Source organism: Megascapheus bottae, chromosome 2 (assembly GCF_031878675.1).
Source record: "Megascapheus bottae isolate mThoBot1 chromosome 2, mThoBot2.hap1, whole genome shotgun sequence".
NCBI classification, from domain to species: domain Eukaryota; kingdom Metazoa; phylum Chordata; class Mammalia; order Rodentia; family Geomyidae; genus Megascapheus; species Megascapheus bottae.
In genome coordinates this window covers 69,824,360-69,840,322 of record NC_143510.1, presented here as the reverse complement: position 1 = coordinate 69,840,322, position 15,963 = coordinate 69,824,360, and the positions used below count along the sequence as shown (strand labels likewise).

Sequence of the window (15,963 nt, the reverse complement as noted above, 5' to 3'; positions counted from 1 at the left end):
TGATTTTTTTTTTATCTAGACTGGCCTTCTGTCTAACCCTCCCTGAACACTGCAGCAAGGTGGTAATTCTAAGACATGTGGTGGCTATGGAACATTCCTGCTCAAAAATCATTTATAACTACGAGCTGCTAGCTCCCACCTATAATCCTATCTACTCAGGAAGCTGAGATCTGAGGTTTGTGGTCTGAACCCAGCCTAGACACACATACACACACACAATCACCCCCACACACATACACACAAACACATACACATAAACCACTGGACAATATTATACCTTTATTATAGGTAAAGTCATCTAAATCTCATTAAGCCTTAAAAGGCCTGCTGAGGAGTGTCTTTAATAATAACTAATTTTTATTTTTATGAGATTTTAAGACATTCCAAAAAGAAGGAATAAAAGGATTTAAAAAAGAAAGAAAAAGACTAGACAAATCGAGCCTGTTAGGAATTATGACAATCCCATTTAATTAAATAATTCCAACAAAATTACATAGATGATCTTTTATCTCATAAAAGAATATTGTGAAATTGTATTTAACTCTAATATTAATATTATACATGATACAGAAAATGTCCAATGCTCTAAGTTCATAAAAATGCATTTGATGCTAGTTCTGTCTACATTTCAAATTGATTTCCTGTCATTCTCAATACTCCTTCTAGTAGAAAAACCCAACTAAGTCTGTTCACACTTTCTATTACATCCAGATTTCCAATTTAGCCAATATTTTAAAAGAAATTCCTTACCTTCTATATGAAATATTTTAAAATTTGTTTGTACATTTTTACCTCCAAGGAACTTAAATATTCATGAATCACTTTTCTCTATACAGAGCTAAAAATTAAAATAATATTGAATGGCACCCACCATAAGTGATTTACCTCCGGTATACGTTTCAATTAATGAAATGTAGTAGATATGGGGGAGGAAAAACACACTAACCTTGCCTGAATTTCCAGATATAAGAAATAAGTAGAGGAGTACACTATTAAGTCTCCAGAGAAACCCCTAAAACTAGTCATATTACCTACAAAAGCAGTTACATATTGGTATTATATATGCTTTTACCTTACACAATGCTAAATTCTTGGAATTAAAAGTATTGTTTCTAAAATAATTTGCAAGTCCATGAAAACTTCAGATCTGTCTTCAAAAATAATAAAGCTTTTAGCTATTTTTGTAAAATCTTACTTTTATGCATATTTAACATCCTCATGCTAATTTTGCTCACTTCTATTCATTTATGACACTAATTATAATTTATACATAATAACACCTTAAGAAATACATATCATAAGTAATTAAATTAGTATGTTTCTGCTAAATATTAAAGAAATATATCCAATATCTTGCTAATTCATGAGAATATACAGGAAAAAATATACTGTGTACATTACAATAGGCATAAAAATGCTTAACACATAAAAGGTGATCAATACTTCCTGAATAATTTCAGTAAAAAGAAAAAGAATGCTTAATTCTGTTTCCTAGAGATCTTGCTAAAAATATATAAAGTTTCTCATGCTATAAGGAAGATCTTATTGATCAAATATTGATACAAATGATTTGTGTGACATATTTATTTGTCAGTTACAGAGCTTCAACTGAGAACTTCTTGCTCTCGAGTAGATTTTAGCTTACAGCCGGCACTCTACCTCTTGAGCCATACTTCCTCTTTAGGTATATTTCTACTGTAATAGTTTGAAGGGCCTTGTCTGCCTGAGCCAGCTTCAATCAGAGATTCTTAAATCTCAGCCTCCTGAGTAGCCAGGATTACAGGCATGAGCTTTCAATTCCCAGCTTTATTTTCTTTCTAATAATTCTATTAATGTAAACTATAATTTGGTTCCAGAATTTAATATGGAACTCATGGGAAGACTCCTTTTCCATGAAAGGTAAATTAAGATCTCATCCACAATACTTAAAAGAAAAAATATAACATTTGACTATAATCAGCATGGGCTTCCTTTGACATAAGAGAGGGAAAAGAATCCACTTTTGTCATGCTTCTAAAAAAAGTAGGATTTAAAAACAACTGATTATAATTCAGGCTTCTCTCTCATTAAGCATGTATACATATTCATTATCAGCCTATTTTCTCCATGTCCAAAACAAAAGTAAACATCATTACCTATAACCAAGAGTCCTCCAGGCTTCTCTAGGAAAACAAATAAAAATATGCCTATAGGGGCAGGGAGTTTGGCCTAGTGGTAGAGTGCTTGCCTAGTATGCAAGAAGACCCAGGTTCTATTCCTTGGTAGCACATACATAGAAAATAAGCCAGAAGTGGTGCTAAGGCTCAAGTGGTAGAGCTCTAGCCTTGAGAAAGTCCAAGGACAATGCTCTGGCCCTGAGTTAAAGCCCAGGACTGGCCAAAAATAAATAAATAAATAAATATGCCTATAAATTACCAATGTTTCATCTCTTCCAAAATGGAGAGAGATGATGTGTTACACAGGAAGGACCATTGCAATGCAATCAATATTTGAGTTATTCCACACCCTAGCAAACTATGGGACACTGCTCATACACTGAACATCTCAAATAGGAGACTCCAAGCTGGCTTTCTTCTTGCAGACACAGCTCAGGGAAAACAGGAGGAAAGGACTGCTTCAATACATGAGTCATCCTTCAAAAGAATCTTAGCTCATACTCCATCCAGGTCCCAAAGCACTGGGCTTAGGCATCTCATAATGGCTATTTACCTAAAATCCAATCCTATCTCCAGCTCCTCCTTGTTTTTCTGTTCTGTTTTTAATACCACGGTAGCATTTCAAAAGGTAGTCCCTATAGAAACTTCTCAAAAAAAATGAACTCCAATGTACATTTTTTCCCCTTCAACATCTCAACTCTGCACTTAAGGGTTTGCCCTCTGGCCTTATTTTTTCTGCTTTTCATTGAGTTATAAAACTATATGTGTCTCTTCACCAGGTAGGCTATGATCACAGGAAAAGCAAGTTCTGTACATCCATCATTTTGTTGTCATGTACAGAACCTAGCACTCCAGAGGCTACTAAACCAGTTCCTTATGACAAGTATATACCCATAATATCCTTATGAACAATTCATGCCTGTAATATCCTTTTTATTTCTTTACTACTTTATGACCAATACCTGTGATATCCTTTTATTTCCTCACTACAGAAACTTTTGTTACGAAATACTGGCCGATTTTAAATGAATGATTTCTAAGTCTTTTTTTGTTTGCATTCCTCAAGATAGGAAGTCAACAAAAGTACTTTGTCTTGTTAAAAAATAGCATAGATCTGTTTTAGAATAACAAGGTCAAAGGAAAGGAAAAAAGAAAAAGCAGGAAATATGTTCTGCTCCCCACAAAGGAAATAAGAGTTAATTACGACTTTTTTTTTTTACATTAAAACAATCACTAAATGAACTAGATAGGTAGGTAGCTTGCTTGAGAGGTAGAGATCAAGAAGATTTCGGTTCAAGGCCAATCTGGGAAAAAAGTGTGACTCTTAAAATCATTTCAATTCAAGCCTAACAGTGCCAAGCGCCATGTCTGGGGACAGACTCTGGGTACACACTCACACATAGCTCTCAGAAGGCACCCCCAAGGGGGATTTATCTTCAGGGACTGAGGCAAAGGGGACAAGGTTAGAACTAGAACAGAGCTGGGCAGTCCAGGTCAGGAAGGGTGCTACATCTTTGCAAAGGAGATCTTCACGGTGTTGTTCTGGGTGACCTTGAAGCCTTGCAGGGCCACACCAGCCATCCCTGCCTGAACCTCATGGTCAAACTCGAGGAAAGCGATGTCATGCCGCCTCGGGGACCAGGTGGACCTTTTAGAAGCCAGGGAATGGGTTGAAGAGCAGGGACAGCACGTGTTCGTTGGGTTTCCTCTGGTAGGTTGGTGAAGAACAAAATATGATTAGGAAGGTTCTCAGAAAGAGGCTGAGCCGGTGGCATCTGGCCCTGGCGGGAGCTGTTCTAAAGGAATGGCTCCTGGTTTGGATCTGGCCTGGTGGGAGGCCTGGTGGTGGAATCATGCCAGGGGGTGGCATGGAGAGTGTCTGTCCTGGCAGGTGCTGCATGAGGCACGGTGCCTATGCCCGGGACATGTTCCTGGACAGCTCCCACGACAGGGGCTGCGGCCCCAACCTGCACAGCTTTCTTGGCAGATGGAGTCTCCTGGCTTTTGGGTTTCCTCTTCTCCCGCTTGCGGTCACACACCACAAAGGTCCCCTTCCTTCATCTTGGAGGTGACAGCCGAGTCTGTCTTGGCATATTGGATGTGCATGGGCTCGTCATAGAAGGCTCTGCCGACTTCCTGAAAGAGGATGAAAGCCTGGCCCCTCATCTTTAGGCCACCAGGACACCAGAATATCCGGAATCTGGCCAGACTGGGAGAAGATGGCATACAGAGACTTGTTCAGCTCATCTTCCTTGATCTTCTTGTGGAGTTTGTTGATGGAAATTGTGTGGTTGAGGCTGGTCTCAGAAACTGCCATGCTGTGAGATGGTGAGGTAGTGCAACAAAGGCCCCAGCTCTGGCAGATAGCTTCAACTACCTTCCTTCAGACCACAACACCCAAAGCTAGTGAGACTCTTATCTCAACAAACAAGAAAGGTAGGGAACATCTCTAATCCTAATTATTCTGAGAGATCATAGGTAGGAAGACTGCAGTCAGCCCCAGGCAAAACCCTGAGTACATTAAATAAAATATATCTAGTGGACAAACAGACTAGATATAATACTCCATTGCCAGAACATCTGCTTAGCCTGAAGAAGCTATAACTATAATGCACCACCCTGCCCGCACCCCAAAAAGTCAGTGACTAATTAATTTAAGGAATAAGAAACTTTGCAAGAAGTTGGCTAATTTGAAGTGCAATATAATTCCAGTTTCCTCTTTTAATCCTAATAGTGCTTAGATCTGTCATTTTTGTAACTTTAGATAATTTTACCTGACACATTTAGTTCTCAATTTTATCTAGCAATGGACAGAGCTTTGGCCTAAAAATGGTTGTTTCAACCAATGGGTTTTTGTTGTTGTTACGTTCTTGTGGTTTTTTGTTTGTTTTGGCCAGTCCTGGGGCTTGAATTCAGGGAAGTAAGATATTGTACTCCAGGCTAGCACTCTATCCTTTGAGCCACAGCTCTACTTCTGGCTTTTTGGTGTTTAATTGGAGAACAGCATGTCATCTTGACTTCCTCATGGGACTGACTTTAAATCTGGATCCTCAAATATCAGCGTGTGGTGCAAGTGGGATTATAAATGTGTGTTACCTGCACCTTACTTATATTTTCTTTATTGTCATTTCTATGCAGTAGACCCTCACTTTTCTGCAATGAGATTTTCCAAGGCTTTCACCAGAGAACTCAAGCCAAATTCTGTATTTTTCTCTTGTACATATGCAATGCTATGATAAAATATGGTTACCTCTTTTGATATTGCTACTGTGGTTAAGTAACAGGTCAGTTGCATAAAATGTAAGGATATTCTGAAGGCATCAGAGGACAGAAGTAAAAGATATCAAATTTCATCATGACATGAAGTGCAGTAAGACAACTTAAAATTTATGAATTATTTATTGATGGAAATTTTTGCTAATATTTTAGAATATCAAATCCACATATTAAAAGGGGTACCATACATAATCAGGTTGAGAGAGAAAACTATAGGAAACTGTCTTGATTCATTCACAAAACACAAACTGGTTTCCAGCTCTGCCTAGCCAACAGGCTTATTTTCAGAGAATAAATTTTAATTCTGAGCTGCATTTGTGAGATAGTAATGGAGGAGTATGTGGGTGTTGAAATTAAAATTTTGAATGTGCATTTTGTCTCTAACACTGCATAGGGCTTCTGGCATCGAAAAAGTAATCACAGTGATCAATAAGCACTGGAAAAAAATAAATGAGAAAGTGAAAGGAGAGTCAATGGTTCTTGCTAATTAATTTATGTAATATTTCAGTTCACATTACCAATCTACAAACTAACACCAATCATTCTCTCATTATCTAATCATTTTAAAGATTAAATAAGATTCTAAATTTTTACAAAAGGTACAAAACATTAAGCAAATAAGTCATTTTATTGTAATTAACATGTTGCTTTCCTATACAAAGGAAATTACTATGCTGTCAACATTTTTCAAGCAGGCATAACAAAAACATACAAAATCTATTTTTAAAGGATGTAATATATACTGACATCATTACTATACACTCAGTTATTGAAACATTTCATGTTGTTCTTAGGTAATTTATTTAATAACTACTATAAGTGTCTGGAATGTAAATGAAAATTTGGCTCAACTTATATTAATATTTTCAATTGTTTTCAGCTCCACAGAGACATAGCCACAGTATTTAGAAAACTAGAAATGACAGATGGCAATTTTTACATCCAATTTAAATTCATCCAATTCGTTACTGAACAGCCACAAATAATGCTATAAGATTTTCAAAGTACATGATAGCTTACAAAAGCTCAAATAAACAGAAAGTAGCCAGCTACAAATATAAGTTGGATAATTTCATTTTTAATCATGCATCTAAGCTTTTTAAGAGTTTGCATTCATTTCATTTACTTGTAACCACTCTTTAATGGAGACAGTTTCTTTCTAGTCTATGTCAATTTAAATCCTATGATGAGATCAACAATGCGTGTTGTCACTAGATAAGACTCCAAGAACAAGTTAACTGAGATGTGTTCTGTTCGCCATTTCCATGACGGTTAATTCTGACTTCCCAGATGGTCTCCCACTTAATTTACCCTTACATACAGGCACCATATATACTTTATGAGGATTCGGAAACAGATTTAAGGGAGGTTATTGACAACAATTTCAGAAACATACATTACTTCTCAGATTACCCTTCAGATACTTTTTGGTCCACATTTGGGAAATCTCATTGATGAAACTTACCACAAACTGCTTTCTGCTTGATTTCAGAGGCAGGGCTCACACATGACATGCAAATGACATGTTCCCAACGATTGATACTGAATTGAAGAGAGTTAGTTATCGTTCTTTTCACCTCATTATGAACAATAAGGTTTGGAGGCTTGCTCCTAACATTCAGGCTAATAAGCTCTCTGCCTTTCCAGTCTTCTGTCAAGGAGTTAATGGTCTGGAAACTAACACTTAAATATACTGGGTAAACTACCTAATTAAAGGAACCCTGGGTGAATCTTTTATAAAGAGAAAAATCATTTGGCAATGAATACAACCCTTCCTTATGTGCCTGGCTCATACGTTTAGAAATCATATCAAGGAAGGTGTGGGCATTTTTGTCCAAGAATATTTGTGAATATTTATATGATTAAGGACAAAGTGGTAAGACAAAGGACAAAGAGCAAACCAATGCAACAGTGATATTAACAAGACAGTATGTTGGAAATACGGAAATAAACTTTCTAAGTTGGGAGGGGGTAGGGGCTGAGGTAAGAAAAATGTGGGAGAGGATAAAATATTAGACAGGAACTGTACTCATTATCTTAAATTTATAACTGCAACCCCTCTATACATCACACTGGCAATAAAATTAAATTTAAAAAGAAAAAAAGAAAGAAAGCCGAGTGCTGGTGGCTGACACCTATAATCCTAACTACTTAGGAGGCTGAGATCTGAGGATCACAGTTCAAAGCCAGCCTGAGATTGATACCTCCAATTGATACCTCCCATTAACCACCAGAAAACCAGTAGTGGCACTGTGGCTCAAGTGGTAGAGAACTACCTTTGAGCTGAAGAGCCCAGGGACAGCTCTCAGGCCCAGAGTTCAAGTCCCATAGCCGACAAAAATAAAATAAAATAAATACAAATAAAATTTGAAGACCTATGTAATAATTTCCTCTAGCCTTCAGTTTATGACACATACATGTCTCTTTTGAATAGAACAGACTTCTTATAAAATATGAGCATGTTTTGTAACACTACATAAAACATGAATACAACCCATGCACTAAAGAACGGTGTACAAAGAATTTACATTTTGTGTTCCCTCTCTACTGGGAAATTAGCTAAATAGAATGCCAGAAGACAACTCTAAATTGTACAGCTTAGGAAACTTAGGCTAAGCAAAATAAAGAATTGCTCAAGATCACTTAAGTCTTGAGCCAGGGCTACATGTTCAGCTTACCCATTCTTTTTTAATTTTTTTTTATTATCAGAGTAATGTATAGAAGAGTTACATTTAAATTCTTAAGATAGTGAGTACATTATTTCTTTTTTATTTTTTATTGTTGGGGTGATATATAGAGGGGTTATAATTACATTTGTCAGGTAGTCGGGACATTACTTCTTGAACACTGATACCTCTTCCCATGTTTTTCTCCTTCTTTCCCTCCCCCTACCCCTTCCAATCATCTTGTTTTTCTCCTCCTCCCTATTTCAAGTAAAAAAAGTAACCTATATAGAAAGTCAGATACAACATGTGATAAGCCATAAGGGGAAACAAAAGAGAAAAGAAATAACTTCACATAGTACATTAAGAATAACAATCACTAAGATAAACCTCTTGTTTCCATAATCTGGAGTTCATTTTGCTTAGGCTCATCCTATATGGCCATATGTACATAGCTTTTGAGCTATTGTGATCCTCTGCTAAGAGAATCCTAGATGTTTACTAATTGTTACAAATGAGGGAGACCATGGAGCCTATGTTTCTTTGGGTCTGGCTTTGATGTGGTCCTATAGTGACTGGATTGGATTTGGTTACTTCTCTGGTTCTCACTATAAAGTGCATATGTTTTTAGGATGAAATCTCTATCACACATATCGGTATTCCCAGAACAAGTCATTCCCCTAGCACTAAACAAATCTTTTTTACATAAGGGCTTGGTGAGTTCATTTGAAAAATAAAAATTTGTATTCAGGGGGCTCAGACAGGAGGATCAAAAGTTCAAGTCTGGCCTGGAGTATGTATTAAGATGCCTCTCAAAATCAGTAAATTCAAAATTAAAATAAATATCTTACATAGTATCAGTGCTAACACTGATGAGAGGTAAGGTCTTTTTAAAAACAGTGGAGATTTTCTCCCACTCTGTAGGCTTTCTAGTTAATTTGCTAGCTATGTCCTTTGCCATATAGAAGCTCTGCAGTTTAATGCAGTCCCACTTATCCAGACTTTCTCTGATTTTTTGTGTTTCTTGGTTCTTATTAAGAAAGTTTCAACCTGTGCCAAGGAGATCTAGTGTATCTCCGAACCCTTCTTGTAAAGTTTTCAGAGTATTGGCTTTTACCGCAAAGTCTTTGATTCATTTGTTTCCTTATTGTACTATGTTATCTCTCATCTCTTTTGCTGTCCCTTGGTTATCTCATATTGTTACAATGTTTCACCTTGTTATCTGATGCATTTTACATATGCTTAATTGGTTATTTGAAATAGGATAGGGAAAGGGGGAAATCGAGATGAGTTGGGGGAGAGGGAAATGGGGACCATGACATGAGAAAGGGTATCAATATTTGTGACGTAATGTACCTTCTATCTGGTGAATATAATGTAACCCTTCTATTAATTACAATAAAAAATATATGAAAAACATAGTGGAAAAGAAAATTTACTAAAGTACAACCTTCTGTGCTCATACAGGGCCATAACAGGGTCTACCAATTATAGTTCTGAAAACAAAAGCCAATTTCAAGAATTTTCAATTTCCCATGAGAGTTAAGTTCATATTTACAGATTTCTGGGTAACAAATTCATTATAATAAATTACTATTTATTAATATTACTTATATTGACATTGATATTATATTAATAGTAGTAGTAATAACATTATTAATATTAAGTAATTATATGAATGACATTAATGATATTAATGATTAATAATATTAGTAATTATTCTGATAATATTAATATTAATGTTGACAATATTATTGGTACTGTTTACTGATGCTTTATTAATCATTTATTATTTATTATTTTTGTTAATAAATAATTATTCAAATAAATTAACTAAATTGAAACTTTTGCATATCAGTTGATCAACAAGCAACGATTGAGCTCTCACTTTATTAAAAGCCCAGTTATATTTGTAAAGAGATACTATATTGCAAAAGAATAATTCTAAAAAGTAGTATTTAAGCACCTCTGATGTCCCTTGAAAAGTCTATGTAATAAAAGATAATAATAATCCTGCTAGCTTTGTAAAGTTCTCAGGGACACTTCCATTACAAACCTCGCTCCAAATTTACTTTTCAGTAAAAGGTAACAGTTTTCAGGTAACAAAAATAATATATTACAATTTTTCCATCAAAGGAATTCTAGAAATTTTCAAAGATAAGAAGGTCTAGACAAACAGCTCTCACAATAAAATCCTCCTCTGTAACTGTATTACCAATGAAAGCTAATTTTTGAAATAAGAAAGAATAAGCATTTCTCACTTATTAATACTTTCAGGTTCTAAAATTCCATATACTTAGATGTCAACTCCCCAAAATTTCTAGCCAAAAAATAAATAAATAAAATTTTTGTGTTTCTTTTTTTTAAAGGTGGCCAATTTTCTCAATCTCAAGAGTAGATTAAATGCTACAAGCTACACAATTCTCTCCCAATTCTCATCCCTCTACTCTTCTGTGATCTCACACTACTCACTCTCATCAAAGCTCATTTACTCTCCTCCTCCATTTCCATTCCCTTCTCTACATTGTTTATCCAAACAGCATCCATCCCACAGACAAGCACTCCCTTTTTCAGTATCTTGTCAACAATAATCAGTGCAGTGCTTATCCTTTCTGCCATGTCTCTTTCACATTTCCAACTACCTGGTTAGGTGCAGCCACTTATCAAAGCTCTAGTCAGGATCCACCATGTTATCTTACTGGACATTCCAAATCAATATATGTAAATACAACACTTGCTCTCATTTCTCACATTTGCTAGTGACATTTAGACATCCCAAATAGACTGAGTCAACACACTGGGGCCATTCTGAATTCTGTGTCCTATGTAAATACACATTAAATCCTATCACTTGTAGGATGTTTCAAAGACATCTATTTCAGCATTCTAGTATTCAGTCAAGCCATGAATGCCTGAATCACTGCAAGTCTTGGACATACAGAAGCTTCTTCTAGGTTGTTCCCATCACCAGATCATTTTCTCTAATTGCCCTCCACTCCCAGGCTAGTCTTCCTACCAAATGCTTCCTCTGGACAGTTGCTCCCAACTTCTAACCAAAGAGATTCAATTCCTTAGCTTCCATTCTCAGCCTTCTGAAACTGATTCTCCTTCAGTGTTTTCCTACATTACCTCAAAACATGATTTACATTTTAGATAGGCCCCTCAGTTGAAATGCACTCCTTTTTCATGCTACTTTGTCGAAAATCAGTTTCACCCCTAAAAGGGGGGGATAAAAAGATTTCCTTGAACCTCCTATTTGGGAATGAGTTAGTTAACTGCTTTAGGTCTCTTCTGTCTTTTGTATGCCTGAAATTCTTCCTTGTCCCTTGTCACACAGGCTGGCACAGGATATCCTTTTTCATATAATAGTCAAAAAATAAAACTAAAGATTAAAAAATGCTGAAAGCTTTTAAAAATTGTCAAAATCTTTGCCTCACTTTTAAGACATTTATTAATAATTACATGATAAAGACATGAGAGTTATAAAGGCTATATAGACTGGTATTCTGAAGCTCCATTAACATGTTTTCTAACTATGCCAATGTGTGTTTCTGATTTAACCCCCTTCTTTGTTGTTTAATAATGATCTATAACCAATAGGGACAATACTCAGCCACTCACAAACACATTCCATATTTCTAAGTAAATGCTAATGCAAAAAATATGTCTGTATAGTTTGATTTTACCAGTTAAAAATCAACAAAGGACTAGTTCTGTTTTCTCCCTACCTACCCCCTGAAAAAAATTGTGTTGACAGAATATTTTTATTATTCCAGCAATGCGAATAAATCATCCATTTCCAAATTTGCAAGTATAGAAACAATCAAAGTACTCATATTTTGGTGATTAGGGGGTTATTTACTAGTACTCATGATCCCAGGGCCTTAAGTAAATTCTGACATTTACATCCCCCACCCCTTTTCCACCCACTTTGATTATAAAAATGAGTTCAATAAATGAAACAGCTTGAGAGAAAAGAAAGCAGTCTGATGTCCAGCTGGATGCCAAGTGCAGAGACCAACTGCTCATACAAAACAGCTGAACAGAGAGAAACCATGGCAGAGTGGAATTTGTCACAGGCACAGGTGAGTCACTTTGTAAGGTGAAGAACCAGATGTTTTCCCAGGCTCTTGTATATGCCTGCTCTCCAACATCTGCAGAGGGTGACTGCTCACCATGTTTACCTCCTGGTCAAATCAAATTGAATGGCTGACCCTGCAAGCAGGAACTATGCTTAGGGTGTTATGAATATTATCTCATTTATTCCAAGAGCAATCCTCTATGGGGAAGACAGTTTTATTACCTGCATCTAATTTTGAGAGGTTTGAGTACCTTCATTCACTAAGATAAGCCTACATGTGAAATCAGCTGATTCCAGAGCTTAAATTCTTAAATTCTCAGCATTATACTTCCAGACATATATTATACTCATTTGTGCTTATTTACTTCACTATTTCACATTTTATTATTTATCCCAAAGTGTTTAACAAATGACCACAGAATTTAACCGGGACTGGGATCTATGCCAGAATATAAGCCTAACTGCAGGCATACTCATGTGTGCTGTTGAAAGCTTCACTATCCTGCTTAAAGTCTTAATCTAAAGCATAGCCTTATTTGAATATACTGTTTTTGAAGAGGTATTCAAGCCCAGATGAGGTCATGAGGATAGACCTAAAGCCAATAAAACTGATTCCTAAAAAAATAGGAAAAGGGGAAATATTGGAGAATGACCAATGTGTGAAAACAGAGATCAGGATAATGTTGCCCTGAACTAAGCAACAGAAGAATTTTTCCAGAAAACCATGAGGTACTAGGGAATGGACAGGCATCAAAGGATCCTTCCATCACAGTGTTCAGAAAGAAGCATACCTGTTCACAACTTCACTTCAGACTTCTAGCCTACAGAAGTGGAAGAAGATCAGGTTCTGCTGTTTAATGCGACACAGTCCATGGTACTTCATTATAGTAATCAGGAAAAACAATATGTACCCTTTCCCAAAATGTCAGAAACCATGTTTCTTTCTATGCATTCCTTAGAAAATGAGGGGGACACCATATCGCTCTTCTTTCTGGCATACTAAGACTTGAAGCAATAGAGCCAAGTGGCTCCCCATCAAAAAAAAAAAAAAAGAAAGAAAGAAAGGAAGAAAGAAAAAGAAAAAGAAGCTGCATGGCTCTGAAATCTGGTCTCAGTACACTTTTTTAACCATTGTATATATTTTTCATCATTGCTAATAACAGTATCATAAATCTAATCAAGTTCTAAAATTATAGGCAGTTTCTAGAGATACCTCTGAGTGGTTGTTCTACCAGGAATAGATTTTTCTGACAAGAATCAGCCAGACTAATGCATGGGGTGGTGCAAGAGTGTATGTGGTATTATAAAGAAGAGCACTGGCAAATTGTTCTAGGATTCCAAATGAACATGGATTTTCTGAATGCTTTAACTAGAGGTTACTTGAAAGCAAAGTTTTTCCTGAAATTGTCAACACTATATGGAATTGTTTCAAGCCTACATGCTTTTGTGCATTGGTTGTTCATTGGGTATAATTTTTCTAAATAGCAAACCTGTACACATTTTAAAACAAAATTTAGCTGTTATGTAAAAAAAAGAACTACTCTAAATTTAAAATGAAAAAAAGAAACCTGGGACCCATGCTATAGATACCCTTGGTACCTACCTAAGAATGATAAACTATACACCATTTTTACATAAATATCATGAACCATCAGATTTTCCAATATAATATTATCCTGGTTCTCTATATGTAAAACCATTCAAGTATAGGTGCTGAATATATGAATAAGCCAGCAATCCCCTGTCAGACAACACAAAAGCTCATAAACTATAGCCTACTGTCTTAGAAATTGATCTAATATGTACTTCACACAATAAGGAAAGGGTTCAGAGATCCTGAAGATAATTTTTACAAATGCTTTGGCCAAGACTGTTATTTTTTATCTGCCCAGAACCTATTTATTTCAGGTAACAAGCATTAGATGTTATGATTCTTGAGAAAAATGGTGCTTCCAAAAATGTTCCAGGTAACAATAACACAGAAGAGGTGCTTGCTAGATGGTCGTGTCTATAAGAAATTTAATTCTAGAACTGCATCAGCAAAAAAAGCCTGCTTCTCTAAAACACATAAGAGTGACTGACTCATATTTAGAATATTTAGAAGCATAATAATTATCTTCATGACTAAAACAATAATGAAAAGACAGCCCCAGTCTTTTTTATTAAAATGATAATGAAAAGCATATTATGTCACCTTAGTGTGTAGGCTATATAGGAAACATAAATTCAATTATTGCTCAATGTGATAAATAAAAAGTCCAATCATTTGTAAAACACCCAAAATATGCAAGGCAATTCACAAGAGACCCTGAAAGGCAAGGGAGAGAGGGGCATTATGAAGAATATAAATATTCAGTACATACAAGCAGCACTGTACAAAAAGTTTGTATATGCAAAATAACTAAAACTTATTTTAGATCTGATATAAATTTAGCATGATGTTTGTGTTACACAAACATATCAATAGATTTTAATTATATTTTCAGTTGATCATATTGATTCATAACATGATTTTAATCAAATGTACGGAGTGGATAGGACAGGGAAGAAGCATTTATATTCCTATCTTACAGATATATATTATAGATACAGAAAGAAGTACTTAAAGGAATCAAGTGATCTTGGGCAGGGAGTTGGGCCTAGTGGTAGAGTGTTTGCCTAGCATGCACAAAGGCCCAGGTTTGATTCCTCCGTACCACATACGTAGAAAAAAGCTAGAAGTGGTGCTGTGGCTCAAGTGGTAGAGCTCTAGCCTTGAGAAAGTCCAAGGATACTGCTCAGGCCCTGAGTTCAAGCCCCAAGACTGGCAAGAGAAAAAACAAAAAAAAAAAGGATCAAGTGATCTGACCAAGATTATAATCAGAGCTGGTCACATGCTGCGCTTACATTTAAATCATAATCAGATTCCCAACACAATTTGTTCTTGGTCATTTAGCCATAATCTTTTATATAGGAATGATCTAAGAAAGAAGGGGTTGAGTAGATGCTTTGAACAAAGTCCATGCCAGAGAGCCTGCATGCAGAGTGAGACCCTCACCATCTCAGTAAACCCTCTTTTATGAAATATCAGTCCTAAATGGTTTTACAAAGATTCTCTCCTTGGTCAAATTTTAACCTGGTCTGCAGAGCTCACTTCTCAAATAGGTCTCAGCAGTGCCCCACGAATATTGTCAAACACCTGTTAGAGGTTTCTAACATCTTAAGACCATATCCTTAATACTTAGTCATAGAAATTCAGGTTGAATTTGATTTTGGTTCACAACAGTATGTTACTGGTTAAAATATAGTCCCAATCATCTTAATTAGATACATCTCAATTATATCATCCTAATTTATAATTATATTATTATATCTCTTTAATCGCTTGGCCCCTAACTCATGAAATGCTTATAATTTCCAAAAAATGTATTGTGAAAACATACTGCATTAACTTATTAAAGGATAAAAATGAAAACTAAACTATGTAGTTTCTATGGACTGAAAAGTTAAACACACAAAGATGAATATTATCTCCCCAAATTATATTGTTTGCCTTATCTGTTAAGTCTGTAATACTGTTCTAAACTCTTACCATGAATTATTTTTTTATTGTAATGTATAAAGAGGTTACAGTTACATTCGCCAGATAGTAGGTACATTACTTCTCACACATTGATATCCCTTCTCATGTTTTTATCCCTATTTCTCTCCCACACCCCTGCCCAATCATCATGTTTTCCCCCTTCCCTTTCAAATAATCAAATAAATGTATATACAATATACATTACCATGAATGTTTTAAAGCTCT

The 15,963-nt window shown here is 35.7% G+C and overlaps 1 protein-coding gene and 1 pseudogene across 1 annotated transcript in view; both read right to left on the bottom strand.

The window, feature by feature from the left end:
• Positions 1-15,963, bottom strand: part of Tmtc2 (transmembrane O-mannosyltransferase targeting cadherins 2) — a 336,278-nt gene that overhangs the window by 225,645 nt on the left and 94,670 nt on the right. The gene's annotated exons all lie outside the window — the stretch shown is intronic.
• LOC150067304 (U1 small nuclear ribonucleoprotein A pseudogene) lies at positions 3,663-4,473 on the bottom strand (annotated as a pseudogene).